Raw genomic sequence first — 18,594 nt, forward strand, 5'->3', positions numbered from 1 at the left:
TCTTCAACTCTGCTTTTCAGAATTCTCATTCCATAGTGGGAAAACAAAACAAAACAAAACAAAAAAAACTTCTTTTCTTTCTAGACCTCTACCTCTCATACTCCTTTCATCTACATTCTTTCCTTAAGGCCTGGCTTGTCTCAATGACGTTGCATCATTAGCTATCACCTCCAATGCCATTCCCCTCTGACACACTGCTCTTGTAGAGTCAACATATTTGATCCCTATAATCACTTCTGTCCACCCTGCCCTTTTTGAGTCAGCAAGCTCTCTTACTTTGAAGTTTACTATAATAAAATTTTTTGACACTATAGAGATTAGGATGGCATTTATCTGCCAGGCCCAGCTCATTATTTTTCCTTTCTCAAAGGATTCTCCCTTTCCTGCCTTTATACTGAGAAACTTCAAAATAGAGGTCCCTCAAACACTATAACAACTCATCTCCTTAACTTTCTCAAAATCCACCACCCACTCCTCCACTCCACTTCAATCATCCGTTGGGATGATCATATGCTTGGTCATACAATTGACTACAAATCTACTTCCTTGATGAAAACATTTCACTGTCCTTTATCTGACCATAACTACCTCATTTCTTCTACAGTTCTTACCACGCACTTTAATCACATCTCTCATATCCTTCCCCTATTCTGAATTTTCTCAGGCCATTGCCCCTTTTCTACTCAGACCCTCTTCCCCTCTCTACATTCTCTCTTTGGCGATCTCCCAATTTTCCATGGATAAAATTATCATTCCTATGCAGTAGATTCACAGGGCAATATGTCCATCTTGGATTTCTCAACGACTGTCAGTCACACATTACCAAGTCTTTTTAGACATTTCAAAATATGTGTGCCATAGACATTTCATATTCAAACATATCCCAGACTGGATTGACCTATCTCCAGAAAAACTCCCATCTCTCAAACCTTTCTATTTCTGTTGAAGATATCACAGTTGTTCCAGTCTGCCAGATCCATAACCTTAATGTTAATGTTTATAAACTGTTGCAGTGGCCTTTTAATTCACTTCTCTGTCATGACTCTCCTAGATCTACTCCATCCTCATTCATATAGCTCCCAAAGTGATTTACTTTAAGCACAATTCTGACCATAGCATTCCAATAACAATAATAAAAAAAGAATCTGTTTGTATTCTCTAGTGTCTAAGACACAATAGAAACTCCTCAGTTTGGCTTTTAAACTCCTTTCCCAATTTCTTCAGGTATATCTTTTTATTTTCATTATACATTATTCTTTTTCTCACACTCATAGAATTCTTTACCTTCAAGACACAGCTTATTCAGTACACACTAAAAGAATACTTTTCTGATCCAATTACCTTTTATGTAGATATCATATAATCATTTTATGTTTCTTCTGTATGTGATATTAGGTGTGCAATTATTGCGCTCCTTGGTATAACTTAAACTCTTAGAGAGCAGGGATCATGTATTTTTATTTTTTCTTGTCTATCATTCTTATATCTATTTGTAAATTTTAAAATACTATACAAAATTATGCCTCTTTCTTTTTATTTTGGACCACAGTCATAATGTCATTTGTGTGGAGTGAGCCTGCATGGAAGCTGCTACTATTGATGAAAATCAGCAATTTGTCTATTATTTCTAATCTTATAAGATTTCCTAGGGTTCCAAGAGTTTAAGTGATTTCTGTGATCAAGTGACCAAGATTTAAGTGATCTAGCTAGTACTCCAACCAATCTTCAAACACTTATTAAGTATTTGTTTTATGTCAGGCATTGCACTAGGCACATCAGGGTATAAGTACAAAGCATACAACAGTTCTTACTTTTAAGTAGCTTTTTTTCAGTAATATGACTTGAATCCATTTCTTTGTTATTCTCCTCCTCCCTTTCCTCCTCTTCCTCTTTCTCCTCCTTCTTCTTCTCCTTTTCCTCCTCCTTCTTGTTCCATATGTAATAAGCTAAATACTCTTCCCTGAAACACAGTAACTCTAATCAGAGACCCAGAAAAAGACATTTGTATATATCACCAATGTTAATATTACTTCCCAATGCCAACATTTTAAAGTCATTGTGCTAAACTCTCCCCTAGAATCACTGGATTTTAGAGCTGGAAGTGTTCTCTTGAACCCATTGCCAACAAATGTTTATCCAGGTTGGAGTGAATGGTTGGACTTTTAATCTGATTCCATCAAATAAATGAAATAAACATAAAATATTCATTTCACAGAATCATAAAAGCCGTAGTCCTTCATGTACATGGCAACAAGCAAACTAATTAAAATTAAAGCAATCAGACAAACTGATTCACCAAAGCTTTATCTCATGATTGCATCTAATAGGCAAGGATGTCAGCAACGGGAATACCTCAAATTGTATTGTTTGTTAAGATACAATTTCCTGAAGAACTAGGCAATGGCAAATTACTTGAAAATACATGCAATTCCACTCAATTAACTTGCTCCATGTAATATGTAAATAAAGTCCAAGTCTGTCACTAATTCAAATATACAAACTAAATATTCAAAAAAGTTACCCTCACTCTTCGGTGATTAGTAAGCCAGAAGAAGTTTTTATTGATTGCAAATCAAATGTATGATCAGTCAACTAAACATTTGGCATGGCTAGACAAATATGTATAGTACTATTTCAAAACTTTTTTCTAGAGAATTTTGTAATGAAGTTTATTCAATCTGGCATTTAGCTATAGGCAGAAGAGAATAATCATTGAAAAAAGCCTCCATATATCATACTACACTATGTGTACACAATTGATTTGTTTGTTTTCAGAAAATTAATTTTATTAATGATGCTTTGCTTTATAATTTGGAAAGAAAATAGCTTACATTGGCTAATATGCTTTTAATAGCTAAAAAGAGAAGGATTAATTAAAACTTATTCACTGAAGCAAAGGAATCTGCAACAGCAAAAGTAAAAAGCCCAAGGTGGAAGGTCCAATCTTTAGACTTAACTATTTCTTTGATAGATAATAATACACAAAATTATTGGGTTCATCAGCTATTCTACGCAAAAAATACATTATCATACTTTTCGTTTTTATTTCATATACATTTAGTAGCAGAGCAAGTCTTTTTAACCACTATAAACCAGCATTGAATAACTCAGGCAATCTATGGAGAATTATTCCTTTCCAGAATTGCACCAATATATATCATCATGATGCCTTTGTGAATTTGATCGTCACATATATATACCAGTGTCATGGAAATGTGAAACTCAAAAATAAATTTCTTTTTTTGATTTTGTAGCATATTTCAACAACTTCAAAGCTATGGCAATACAGAGAAGAAAATTATTTAGGATGGTAAAACACAGTAAAAATATAATCCTCATAGAAATCCCTTATCAGTCAAATAAAATAATCACTTTATCATTATAAATAGAGCCAATATATGCAATTTTCAGCCTTATGCCTCAAATAGAAAAGTTTTATAGTGTTTTTGAATCATCAGTTTTTAGACTTCACAGATACCTCAGGATATCTAGTTCAACTTCATAATTTTAGTAATGAGGAAATAGAAACTTAGAGAGGAAAAGTGACTTGAATGAGGTCCTACACCTATTAAGAAACAGAGACGAAAAGTCACTTTGACAAGTCAATTCAGTGTCTTTTCTATGGCTCCAAGGAAGTAGAAAAAAATGAAATATGGGCTTAAGAAATAAGAGGCATCTGAATGAATAACTAGGCTAATCTTGTGATTTTATTGACGATGAAATCAGAGTCCGAAGAGGGAAAGAGATTTGCTCGTGATAACATGAGGAGTAAATGGCAAATCTAATGTGCTACAAGGGTATTTTCAAAGGGTCCTTTACTAGCAAAGACAGCAAAAGAAAGAAAACTTACTTGAATGGTGTAGCAAGTAGAGAGTGATGGGGGAGGTTGTGGACATATGTTTGTGCACAGTCAGATTCTGTAGAAAATGTTCTGGGTTTGGGGTCAAAAGTTCTGAGTTTAAACCCAGTTCTGCCATAGAGTATCTATATGACTTTAGGCAAACAGTTTAATCGTTGGGGGTTTCAGTTTGTTAATTTGTATGATGAGAGTTTGGGACTAAATAAATTTTAATGTCCCTTCCAAGTTGAAAAATCTATGATATTTGATCCTATGTTTATTGTTATAGGAAATCAAGGAGATTTCAAATCACCTAGACATCTACCTAACTCACAATTGATAGACAAAATTCAATAAAGTTTGACCATTTGGGGTTTTACACTTAACAGAGTTGGAACAGGGAATCAAAGAGGTAATGACAGCTGCAGAAACAAGTAGATAATGATAGAGCTTCAAAGAGGTTAGGTGAATTGCCTTTTACCACAGAACAATAATATGATGGTGTAAGGCATGAACCTACAGAGTCCCTCTTTATCTTTTCCATTTATTTATTTATTTACTCATTCATTCATTCATTCATTCATTCATTCATCTATTTATTTATTTATTTGTTTGTTTGTTTATTTGTTTGTTCATTCATTCATTCATTTAGCATTGTTCACATCATTATTTCAATATCAATTATTTCAATATTTCAATAAAAAAATCAACCACTGATTTTTTGTATCACATTATTATCTCTTGTATTTCATAGAATTTTAGATCCAATGTTGGGTCAGAGCTGATCTAGTTCAATTCCTTTATATTTACAGATACGGAAACTGAGGTCAAGGAGGTTAACAGGCTTGGCAATGAGCTCACAGGTAGTCAACATCAGATACAGGATTTAAACCCAAATCTGATTCTAGTACCACACAGCTCTTCTAAGCAACAGAATTATCTAAGTCAAATAAAAAGGGCTCTCTGTACCACTGTACCACACAACATCCTATTCATGCAGTATATTCTGTGCTTTTAATATTGTCTGGTGGACTAATGTCCAAACTTGTATTAAGGAACAAACATTTATTTCTCTTGGCAGAGATAATGTCTACAATGACCATTTTACTCAAAGGCTGCAATATACTTTTGACTATTTGCAATCCTTTCTATAAGTATAAAATACTTTTTTTTTCCTGCATATTTGTTATTTTAATCAACAGGGCAGCCAATTCATTAAATTTCTTTCAAAATCAAAGTAATTGGGGATAAATCCTTAACTGAATTAGTGAAAAGCCTTAATATAGAATTTAGATAAATGCATGTAAAAATAATTGCATACTGTAATTGAAAATACTCTTGCCTAAGAGAGGACTTTAGATCTGTTTTAATTAATCTATTCAATTATACAGTGATTTAAAATTAAACTATCAATAGTGTTTATGAAATTATACCTCTAAAGTACTTAAACATCCTTAATAGTTTTTTTTCACTTGTTGTTGAAATCCTACCAATCTTAAACGTTCAAAGATTCCTCGTAATGAATCTTAACCCCAACCTATTTCAGCCAAATGTGATCTCCTATTGTTCTTAATTCTGAAGCATTTTCTATCTCTTTAAAATGGTTTAGTGAGAAGAGGTAAAGACTAAAAGAGACAAAGTTCAACTTAACCACCAGTTCTGGTTTATATTACCAGTGTTACTTGACAGAAATATAGGGGTATTCTGAAACTAGCCCAGATTGACCCTATAGAGCTAATTGTTAAATTTTCAGTGTAAGCATTTTCACTTTGGAAATTAGCAAACCATTATGATTCATGGCTTAATTTATTGTTTTGTTGAGTATCTAGATTTAATAAAGTAATGGAGAAATAATTCAGTTAAAACTATGTCACAGGTATAATTTTCCCCTGGAAAGCTAATTGTTAAATATCTACCAGTATAACTGTTTTTTGATCAATTGTTAATCCTTCATTCTTAAATTCAGAGGTAAATGAATAAATCTGGAAGTAGAGATGAGATGAATGAATGAATGTACCAGGTAACATGGATGACTCAGAGATAGTGTTTGTTGTAATTACTAACATTGCTGTTGTTCACTTTTATCTGCACCTTCATGACCCAATGTTCGAGTTTTCTTGGAATGATACCAGAGCTGGTGGTCATTTTTGTCTCCAACTCATTTTCTAGGTGAAGAAACTGAAGCAAACAGGATTAATTGACTTGAATAGGATCATACAACTAGTAAGTGTCTGAGGCAAGATTTGAACTCATGAAGATGAGACTTCTTTTTTTGATAGCTTTTTCCCAATTATGTCAAGACAATTTTTAGCATTCGTTTTACAAGATTTTGAATTCCATATTTTTCTCTCTCCCTCTTTCCCCTCTCCTCTTCTGAAAATGATAGATGATTTGATATAGGTTATACAAGTGCTATCATATAAAATACATTTTCATATTGCGCAAAGTTGTGGAAGATAAGAAACAGATCAAAAAAGAAAAATAGAAACATGAAAAAGAAAAAAAAATGAAAAATGTATGCTTTGATCTGCAATTAGAGTATATCATTCTTTATCTGCATGTGGATAGCATTTTCCTTCATGAATCCTTTGTACTTGTCTTGTATCATTGTGGTGAGGAGAAGAGCTGAATCATTCACAGTTTGATCTTCATACAATGTTTCAAACACTGTGTACGTTGATTTCTTGATTCTTTTCAGTTCACTTTGTATCAATTTGTACAATTCTTTCCATGTTTTTTAAAATTTTCTTTTCTGAAATTTGCCTGTTCATCATTTCTTATTTCACAATGGTATTCCATTACATCCATATACCACCATTTGCTCAACCACTCCCCAAATGATTGGTATGTGAATAGTGTCCAATATTTTGACACCACAAAAAGGGCTGATATAAATATTTTTGCACAAGTAGGTCCTTTTCCCTTTTTTATGATCTCTTTGGGATACAGATGTAGTAATGATATTGATAGTTAAAATAGTAATTTAAATGGAAAGGTCTTTCTCATTAATTAATAGACCCATATAATCTGTTTAAATTATCTGGAAGCCTGGGTCACTTGTGGTGGGATGAGCTTGCTGAAGAGGCAGAACAGGAAGGGTGGAGTGAAACCGGGAGAAAGTGAATGAGTAGGGTGGGGTCAGAGGGGAAAGAACACAAGCCAACTGACATATTTATTAACTTCTTGGTCACCATGATGGATTTTGCTTTCTAGTTCTAGGATTTGTGCTTAAATAAATGTTTTTCTTCTGTCTTCTATATGGAGAACCTTTTATACTTTGCGATTGACAACTATGCTGGCATATTCATAGTCAGTGCTGTTAATATTGCCTTGGTGACACAGTAGATCACAGGATATGCAAAATTTGATTGCTCTTTGAGTATAGATACAAATTGCTCTCCAGAGAAGCTGGATCAGTTCAAACACCACCATCAGTACATTAGTGTTCCAATTTTCCCACAAAATCTCCAACATTCATCATTTTTCTTTTTTGTCGTATTAGTCAATCTGATGTATGAGATGGTATTTCAAAGTTATTTTAATTTGAATTTCCATGTTCAAAAGTGATTTAGAGTATTTCTCCATATGCCTATTGATAGCTTTGATTTCTTTAGAAGATAAGTCTTCTTGATTCCAAGTTCAGTTCTCTATCCACTTTACAACCTAGATGCCCCATCATTTAGGAGTCATGTTTCTAATACCCGCAAGTAGAAACAACTTTCTAGATAGTTTAAATCCAGTCCAGAGGATAAAAAAATGCATCAGGCAAGAAGTCAATAATGAGGCTCCTTTTGGTCTCAGGGGTTCCTTATCAAAAAATCAAAAATTACATTTATCCTCCTCTTGTTGAAATATCCCGCAAATAAGTCTCAAATGGACAAACGTTAGTGCAAAGTTATCCCTAACTGTTCTAGTCCTGGACTATGTGTGTATATGGGTGCACATATTCATACACAGATATATGTGTGACTGTATACACTTAATCCTCAACATGTGAGTGTTTATTTCTTGGCAACTTCAAGCACTGGCATTGTTTTATTAGAAACTTCTTTTTCATTTTTTGTTTGGCAACCATGCACATTAGCAACTCTGTGTAGTAAGGGAAAAATGAGAGTTGCAATGCCTGCAAGTTTGTGGAGCATCTGGTATCCTACTAGATGATTTAGTGGTCTTGTTTATTCTACTGTTGTAGAGTAGAGAGCTCCCTGTGCATTCATTGTATATTTCACTGCCTTTAAGACTCAAGTTTTGAGTTGTAATTAGGCCTTCAAAGTGTGGTTCTAGTCCTTTGGGCTCTAAACTCAACTGTGCAAAGTCAGTGATGCAGATTAATGGGAAAATAAAGGTGTTAGATAAACCTTGTTCTACAATGTCTGCAGTCACTGTTGGTCATGAAAGATTAGTTTTTGGTGGTCATGGTAACATAATCCTCTATTTCCCATAAGTATTATGTATCAACATTCAGCTTTTTTCTGCTTTCATGGTGTTTTTCTAGGGCCATTATTACCAGGAAAATTGAGGATTGTCTATACATAGACACATGTGCATATGTCTATGTATATATTTGTACATATGTATTCATATATACTCTTTCTCATCTCAGCATACTTTAAGATCCTTTAAGAACAGAATTCATTTTTACTTATATTTGTGTTATCTTTAATAAATAAAATCATGGTAAATTTTTAACCTTCCATCATATTTATATTAGTACTACAAATATGAAGCTCTTTCTTTAAGATAAGTCTTCTTTACCTTTTATTTTCATGGTGTCATGGACCTCTTTGGTATCCCAGTGAAACCTATGGACTCCTTCTGAGAATAATGTATTTTAAGGAATATAACAAAATGCATACAATTTCAAAGGATTTCTTGAGAGAATAGGGTAGATTTAAAATGGTTCACCAAGGGAACTAGATATGGAAGAGAGAAAATTGTAGCTGGTGCAAGAGTGATGGCCTGGGAAAGAACTAAGAGGTCAAAAAACTAGTGTTAAACATATGGAAAAATAATAGGGCTTGGGATTGCAAGACAGAAGGAAAGTTAATTACCATAGATTTTGATCAGAAAAAGGAATTTCAGAGTTCCTGTACAGGAAAATGGTACATATGTAATAGATGGCAAGACCAAAGATGTGACCATCTGTGTGGATGATGTGGGATGCAGGAATAGATGATGTAAAATGATAAAATTTTGCATGGTGTTTTGCATTCATTTTCTTATTTGAATTCTGTCCAGTCATCATGTGAAGTGAGTTCTATGGACATTATCTCCTCCCTTTTATGAAAGTGAATCTCAGAGAGATTAACTCTAGCTCAGTGTGACAGAGCTAGTAAGTGTCAGACAGCAAGATCTGAACTAAGGTCCCTACTGCATCAAAATCAAACATCACGTGACTACTCAGACTCAATGTATACATATGCTTTTTATGGATGGATATTTACAAATTTGTGAATGAATGTCCATCATATTAATAGCCTTGAATCTATCTCTGTATATTTGTGTTTCTATAGGTAGTCAGAAATAACAAATACTTGGAGCTAAATTGTCTCTTATTGATCTTTCTAACTTGGAGTTCAGTTCCTTTTCCTCCATCCTAACTTGATTCCTCCTATACTGGTCTATTGAGTCTCTATGTACTTACTATCTTAGGGGAATTAACCAAGCTAAAATATCAGAGTTGCTGACCATACATCAAATCCCAGTTTAGATAGGCAAAAAAAAAGTAGAAAAAAAAAGGTACTCTGGAAATACATCCTGGGTGAAGTGAACAAAACCAGGAGCATATTGTACATAGGAACAGCAACACTGTGTGATGAAAGCCAATCATGGCTTCTCTTTGTCTCTAGTCTAAAACACAATTATTCAGTATGATCTTTCAGGAGCTCTATGATCTAGCTTCAAATGATCTTTTTACCCCAATATATATCACTCTGCTTCAAATATTCAAAAAAACCCAAACAAAAAATAACCCACTTTTTTAACATCAAATTTATACCTGATTCTTTCCGTACACATTTCCAATCCAGGAAGCTATCTTTTGAAAAAAAGAACAAGCAAAAAGAAAAATAGAAAATAAAAGTTACTCAAAATAAATCATTGCAAAAATGTTTTATAATGCATTTAATATTCTTACCCATAATCTGTAAAGAAATGAGTGAGAGAGCAACATTTTTCCCAAAATTTCTCAAGGTTTAAACTTTTGGGTCAAGAAACAGCTATTTGAGGATGGGGATAATGGAGTCAAGATGGCAGAGTAAAAGCAGAGACTTGCTTGAGCTCTCCCCCCAAACACCTGCAAATACCTGTAAAAATAACTCTAAACGAATTCTGGAGTTGCAGAACCCACAGAGTGATGGAGTGAAGGAAATCTGCAACCCATGACATCTTGAAAGGTCAACAAGAAGCAACAATTGCACTGGGCTGGGAGCAAAGTGGAGGATAGTCCAGCGTGGGTGATGCCAGCACAGAAGGCCAGAGCAGGCCTCTGTGGACTGAATCACTGGCAGCTGTGGAAGTTTTCAGACTTCTCAAACCAAAAACAAAAAAGACAGCATATAAGGTCAGTGGGAAAAATTTGTGGGATGTGATGAGGGAGGGGTGTGGTCCTGCTGGAGTCTAGCACCCATCTGTGGGTTGAAAGAGGAGGCAACACCTGCAATAGTACCAGCAGCAGCATCTGCAGCGGTGGCAGGCTCAGCAACTTCTGGACCTCTGGGCACACAGATGGGGATTGAACAGCTAATACAACACCTCTGAAACCTGGGACAGTACACCCACCCCACCCATATCCCCATGGGAAGCAGAGTCCTACCTTGACAAAGTGTTAGAAAGTCAAGTATTTTACTGGGAATATGACCAAACAGGGAAAGAGTAAGACCACAGAAAATTACTTTGGCTTTCGTTGCTATGCATTATCTCTAATGATAGTGATAAGGAATAAAATGAATGAGGTCTTCTATTCCTAGAAATCAGTCTTTTGAATTCTGAAAGCTTTGACTTTCAAGGCAATAAATAAGGTCCACAGGATAAACCTGAGCAGTGGTCTGTGATGGTCTGACATAAGATACCATTGCTAATAAATGAACAACTTTCAACTTGTAGTCTATTCCTGTCCCTACCCAAATGGTGTAATGAATGCCAGTTTTCAATGAAAATGTCAGGCTTTAAAATGAACAGAACAAAACTGAAGTTTTTCCTATAAATAACACCACTGAAGATCAGCAGATTGGAGAGATGAGGAGCATTTTCATTTATCTTATTTTACTGTCAAATATCTGGAAAGACATATCTCAGTCATAATATGTGTAGCCATAATTATATTATCAATATACTAGCATTTAGGTATATGTAACGTGGTGTTTTCACAGGTTCATCTTGAATTTTAATGAACAGATAAGAAATATACCGTGAGGACAGTGTAAAAGGAAATAAACTAATTTCTTTAAAAAAGTAAGGTGATAATCACACTATACTTCTTTGCTGATGTGAACATGTCTAGTTCTATTTCATGTGCTACTTTTTTAGGATGGATGATAACAAATGAGTGAACCCAGGGAAGAATTACCAAGATATGAAAAGATAGGCACTAACTTCAAGTTAAGGACATCAAGGCATTCACTAGAGGACATGAATACGTTTAGCTAGGAGAAGAAGAAAAAATGAACGTTAGCTAGCATTAATATATTATGTATACATGCTTATATAATATATGTGATATGATATATATGATACAGTAAATATAATATACTATGAAGTAATGTAATATAATATAATTGATATGAAGCACAATATAACATAAATATAACATATGATATAATAATATAATACAATATGATATAATACAACATGATATGATATGATGCAATACGATACAATATGATACAATAAGATATGATATAATATAGTATAGTATATTATGATATGTGATATAATATAACATAATATAAATATAACATAACATAATATAATACAATATAATAAAATATAGCAACATAACATAATATAATATAATATAATGATGTAATGTAATGTAATAGAATAGAATACAACAAATGTAATATAATGCATTATATAACATATTACATAATATATAACCTCAAGATTTACAAACACACACATATATGGACACACTTATGTATGTATATGTGTAGATATATACATATGTGTGCATATGTATATACATATATGTATATGTGTGAGTATTGCTTTGATCTTTATAACAACTCCCTGCTATAGATGCTATTACTACCCCCATTTTACAGAGAAGGAATCAGAGGACAAGTGCTTAGAAGGCTTGACCAGGGTCATACACCAAGTATCTGATATAGGATTCTAACTCAGTTCTTCCTGAGTACAAATCAAGGGCTCTTACCCAGTGCACAACCTATCTAGACGGCAGTTTGTAGGAAACATGATAGCTTCCTTCAGACACTTAAAGAGGCATCTTTTCCTTCCTGGTATTAAAGTACAAGGGTGGGACTAATTGGAAATCAGATTTCTCTTAAATAAAAGGAAGAATTCCTTAATACTTTGGAGCTTTCCAATGATCATATAGGAGAGGTGGAGCAGGGAACAACTTTTTTTACCTTAAAAGTATTTTATTTTCCAAATACATGTAAAGATAGTTTTCAACATTCCTTTTTGTAATATTTTCAGTTCTAAATTTTCCTCCTTCGTCCCTTCTCTCTCCCCCTCTTCAAAAGAGCAAACAATTCAATACAGGCTATACATATACAATCATGACAAACATATTTCTACTTTAGGAATATTGTGAAAGAAGGATCAGAACAAAAAGGAAAAAAATGACAAGGAAGAAAAAAGAATAAAAAGTTAAAAATAGTATTCACTGATCTGCATTTAGACTCCATAGTTCTGTCTCTGGATGTTTTTATCATTTTCCATCCAATTCTTTTGAAATTGGATTGAATCATTATATTGCTGAGAAGAGCTAAGTATATTATAATTAATCATTACACAACATTGCTGTTGCTGTGTACAATGTTCTCCTGTCTCTGCTCACTTCACTCAGTATCAATTCATGTAAGTCTTTGCAGGTTTTTCTGAATCTGCCTCCTCATCATTTTTTATAACAAAATAATGTGCCATTACATTCATATACCAAAACTTGTTCAGTCATTCCTCAACTGATGGGCATCCCTCAATTTCCAATTCTTTGCCACCACAAAAAGAGTTGCTGTAAATATTGTTGTTCATGTGGGTCCTTTTCCCTTTTATATGTTCTCATTGGGATGCAGACCTAGTAGTAATATTGCTGGGTCAAAGGGTATGCACCATTTTATACTCCTTTGGGCCTAGGAAGACAGCATTTCTTAAGCACCTACTGTGTGACAAGCATTATGCTAAGTAATGGTTAGGAGTTAGCCAGAGCATAAAATGAGACATGGTTTGAGTCATCCTAGACTAAAATATTGATCTATGTAAGACATAGCTCCCAGAAAAGATATTCTAGAATTAGGAGAGTTAAATCTTCTAGGACATGGTCTTTGGTCCCCATGGCACAGGCAGCTAATGAAGAAATGACTGGAAAGTAAAATGATACCAGGTTAGTATTGGTCTGGCATTAAATAATGGACCAAGTGAGGCACTTAGCCCTCAGAACACCATGGCACAAAGGTTTAAGAGATTACATAAGATCACATATTTAGATCTGAAAGGGAATTTAAAAGTCATCTAGTTCTAATACCTTCTTTCTACTGATTTGGAAACTAAAACAAAGGAAGATTAAATAACTTTCTCAGAGTCAAAAAGCTAGTAAATGTCTGAAACAGGATTCAAACCTTGGCATTTCTGACTCCAAGTCCAGCACTTTTTTTTTTTTTTTTTTACAGTATGCCACCTATCTGCCATGAGGTCATGGATTTCCCATTCCTTGAATTATTGTTCAAGCACAGACTGAATAATTATTCAGGGATGCTGTACAAGGGACTCATATTTCAGGATACAGGATGGATTAGCTGAATGAATATGAATATTTATTAAATGCTTACATTGTGTAAATCACTGTACCAAACACAGGATACAAATTGAAGAAATTCATATTTTCAAGAAACTTGAATTTAAAAATGAACTCTCCATTAGAATATGAGCTCCTTAAGGATAAAGACTATAACATCACGTCATCTTTCTTACTTTCATCACAGCTTAATAAAATGCCTACCATTATAGTAAAACATTAATAAATGCTGTTGATTGGCATATATAAAAATGTTCACTCCAAAGAAAATGATTAGAGTTAGTGGTTCTTAGAATATGTTAGCAAATGACATGAGGCCTCAAGTTCTATCTAATGAATTTAACTCTATGATTATAATAATAAAAAGACCTCATTATTGGTAAATATGTATCAGATCTCTGTATTGAACCCAACTCAAAGAAAAAATCAAGATCCAAACACATTTTCTTTCCTTCTTCTTGAGCTAAATCTTTACATATTGTATGATTTGCATTATGCAACTCACTGTCATTCCAATTTGCACAAATGATTTACCTTAATGATTTTAAATTTTATTAGTGCAATATTTTCTAATTATCCAAATGATTACTTGAATTTTATCATTAATTTTTTTTTTTTTTTTTGTGAGGTGAAGTATACTGTTTTTTGTAGAATGCTGTTGGAATAAAAATGTAAGTGCATTGTTAGAAATATCCTTAAATCAACTTGAATATTTCTAAATTGGATGTTGTCATAGAAGAAGAACAAAATTCTCAAAGAAACACTTCCCTATTCTAGACATACTTTAGTGTTCTAAAATAATAATTTTTGAAATACATAATTCACAAGGAGATTCCGAATATTTTTCTTAATGTCAATAAAATGGCATTTCTTCATGCTTAAACGATTCAAAATTGACTAAAATGATTTTCTTCAAAGTTTCAAAACTAATTTTTGTCTAAGGGTAGGAATGATAACAATAGGTTCTATATGTAAAGAAGAAATAAAAAAAAAAACTTGTGACTGAGACTGGATAAATGAAAAGGAAATGTTATTTCAAAGTTAATTTTAACCTAGCTTTTCTTTCTAAACTTCCACAAGAGTTTCAAAATATAAAATAGCAATAACTTTGGTATTCTTTTGCAGAAGGAATGTAAGTGACAGGCAGATTCAAATTAGTTGCTTTATCATATAAAATATCACATATTTCCTGTTGTATCACAGGTATACGTTCAGTGTCATCTGTAAAAGTAATGTTATGTAAGTATATTATCATATTTTTTATATTTGTAAATTTCATATGATTATCATATACATTTATGTCACAAAACTTTATTTGTTGATACTGAATAGTTAATGTGTTTTCATTCAAAACAGACTTTAGAGGATCCATGATTTATTTATTGTGGCTGCTTATTACATCAGTAGAAATCACTATCTTTATTTGCCTTGGTAGACAATTTTTGAGAATTTATAAGACTTTGCTCATCTCCCCAATTAAAAATCAATATGTGACCCAGCAAAAGATACAGACTTTGGAGTCAGAATACATGGATTTAAATGACTCTCATACTTACTACTAAAGTAAATTTGAGCTAAACAAAGGTTGCTCTGGGACTTGTTTCTATTGAAAAATAAAGTTTTGAACTAGACAATCTATAAAGTCTCTTAACCTTTAAAATCTATAATTCTATAATTTTTAAATTATCTTTGAACTCTAAACCTTATTTTTTTCTGTATCAAAACAAACTCACATCCATGTATAATTTTTCTGTGTGCATGAACCTACTTTTCTTTATTGGAATAAAAACTATAAAATAGGAAACCATATAAGGGTGTATGACTTTTTATATCATAAAAATACATGTGTGTGTATGTGTACAGAGAGATTTGCACATAGATACACATATAGATATGTTTGTACACACATATATGGCTACCATTTTTATAGATGTTTAATATGTGCAAAGTATAACCAAGGAGCTTAAAGAGATACCAAAGACCTCTCAGTCCACAACTGATATCACAAACCAGGTGACAGAGATGATAGAGTATTGGACCTAGGGCCAGAAAGACCGGAGTTACAATCTGGTGTCAGACACTTACAAGCTGTGTGATCCTGGGAAAGTCATTTAACCTCTATCTGTTTCAGTTTTCTCATCTGTAAAATGAAGATAACCATGCCATCTATATTTCAGCATAGTTGCAAGGACAAGGTCATAATCTGTAAAGCACTTCACACCCTTAAAGTGCTTTAAAAACTCTGGTTATTATCATATCTACTTTCTAAATAGATAAAAATGTAGGAAAGAACAATTGATAAAGCTCAATTATAAAGTACTTTTTTAAAGACTATGAACAAATTTTCTTTAGAAAAAATAGAAAAAAAAAGTTTTTGCAACAGGTTTGCTGCCAGAACACAGGTGTTGTGAAAACCATTGCTAAACTTCCACAAAAAATGGGCAAGGAAAAGACTCACATTAACATTGTCATCATTGGACATGTAGACTCTGACGGTTCCACCACTACTGACCACCTCATCTACAAATGTGGAACTGATAAAAGAAGTATTGAGAAGTTCAAGAAGGAGGCTACTGAGATGGGAAAGAGCTCCTCTAAATATGCCTGGGTCTTGGATAAACTGAAGGCTGAACGTGAACATGGTACCACTATTGAAATCTCCCTGTGGAAATTTGAGACCAGCAAGTGCTATGTGACCATTATTGATGCTCCAGCACACAGAGACTTCATCAAGAACATGATTACAGGCACATCTCAGGCGGACTGTGCTGTCCTGATTGTTGCTGCTGGTGTGGGAGAATTTGAAACTGGTATCTCAAAGAATGGGCAGACCCGTGAGCATGTCCTTCTGGCCTACACACTAGGTGTAAAACAAGTGATTGTTGGTGTAAACAAAATGGATTCTACCAAACCCTGCTACAGCCAGAAGAGATCCGAGGAAATTATCAAGGAAGTCAGTACCTATATTAAGAAAATTGGCTACAACCCTGATACGGTAGCGTTTGTGCAAATTTCAGGTTAGAATAGTGACAACATGCTGGAGCCTAGCTCTAATATGCCCTAATTCAAGGGATGGAAAGTCACTCCTAGGGATGGCAATGCTAACTGAACTACACTGCTTGAAGTTTTGGATTGCATTCTGCCACCAACTCGTCCAACTGACAAGCCCCTGTGTCTACCCCTCCAAGATGTCTACAGGATTGGCAGTATTGGTACTGTACTTGTTGGCTGAGTGGAAACTGGTGTTCTAAAACCAGGCATGGTGGTCACCTTCGCCACAGTCAATGTTATAACTGAAGTAAAGTCTCGGAATGCACCATGAAGCTTTGAGTGAGGCTCTGCCAGGGGATAATGTTGGCTTCAATGTGAAGAATGTGTCTGTCAAAGATGTCAGTCGTGGTAATGTGGCTGGTGATAGCAAGAATGACCCACCTATGGAAGCAGCTGGTTTCACTGCACAGGTTATTATCCTGAATCATCCAGGCCAAATTAGTGCTGGCTATGTACCTGTTCTGGATTGTCACACTGCTCACATTGCTTTCAAGTTTGCTGAACTGAAGGAAAAAATTGATCATCGTTCTGGTAAGAAGCTGGACGGTGGCCCTAAATGCCTGAAATCTGGTGATGCTGCCATCATTGACATGGTTCCAGGCAAGCCCATGTGTGTGGAGAGTTTCTCTGATTATCCTCCTCTGGGTCGTTTTGCTGTTCGTGATATGTGGCAGACTGTTGCAGTTGGTGTCATCAAGGCAGTTGACAAGAAGGCTGCTGGAGCTGGCAAAGTCACAAAATCTGCCCAGAAGGCCCAGAAGACTAAATGCATAACACCTGCCACCCCAGTCTTAATCAGTGGTGGAAGAACAGCCTCAGAACTGTTTGTCTCAATTGGCCATTTAAGTTTAATAGTAAAAGACTGGTTAATGATTGCAATGCATCATAAAAGATTCAAGAGGAAAGGAATGTTTTTGTGGATCTTTTGTTTCACGGCAGTTTTAAGGTACTAGTTGTTAAAATCAGTAATTTTTAAATGGAAACAACTTGACCAAAAATCTGTCACAGAATTTTGAGACCATTAAAGCAGTTTAATGCAAAAAAAAAAAAAAATAGAAAAAGAAGTTCGGAATGGAGCTCAAATGGCAGAGAAAATGCAGTGACTTACTTGAACTCTCCTAAATTCCCCTTCAAAGAACTATAAGTAATGCCTCAAAATAATTCTGAAGTGGCAGAACCCACACTGGTACAGGGTGAAACAATTTGACAATTTTCCAGCCCAAGACAATTTAGAAGGTCTTCAAAAAAGTCTGTTGCACCAGGGTAAGAGTGGAGCACAGTTCAGTGCAGGCTATGCTGAAGCCAAGTAGCAGCAGGTCTTGGGGACAATAGAATAAGCAGCTGTAGCATCTGCTTCCAGCATTCTAAGCTTAAGAAAATAAGTGAGTCAGACAGTCAGAGAGAGTTTTCAGGTATCCCTTTGCTGGTATTGGGGCCAGAACTCTGTTGTATTACTCATACTTGAACCCATATCACAGTCATGGATTGTAGTTCCAGGGCAAATAAGATAACTAACACACCAGAACTTGACTGCAAGAGAATGGGGGCTTTGATAATAGTTCCGTGGCAGAAAAGAGTGTTGCGCTCACAAACCAGAGAAAAGACCAAAAAAAGTAGTAAATATAGCTATTCTTAGATCATACCAATTTGAAATAACCTAACACAAGTCCACAGAACTAGCCGTGATAAGAGTTACAATTCCCGCACACATGCACACACAAACTTATAG

General features: G+C 34.3%; 1 pseudogene; it reads left to right on the forward strand.

The window, feature by feature from the left end:
* The first annotated feature begins 16,251 nt into the window (after positions 1–16,251).
* LOC140531165 (elongation factor 1-alpha 1 pseudogene) lies at positions 16,252–17,818 on the forward strand (annotated as a pseudogene).
* The last annotated feature ends 776 nt before the right edge of the window (positions 17,819–18,594 follow it).

Source organism: Notamacropus eugenii, chromosome 3 (genome assembly GCF_028372415.1).
Source record: "Notamacropus eugenii isolate mMacEug1 chromosome 3, mMacEug1.pri_v2, whole genome shotgun sequence".
Taxonomy (NCBI): Eukaryota; Metazoa; Chordata; class Mammalia; order Diprotodontia; family Macropodidae; genus Notamacropus; species Notamacropus eugenii.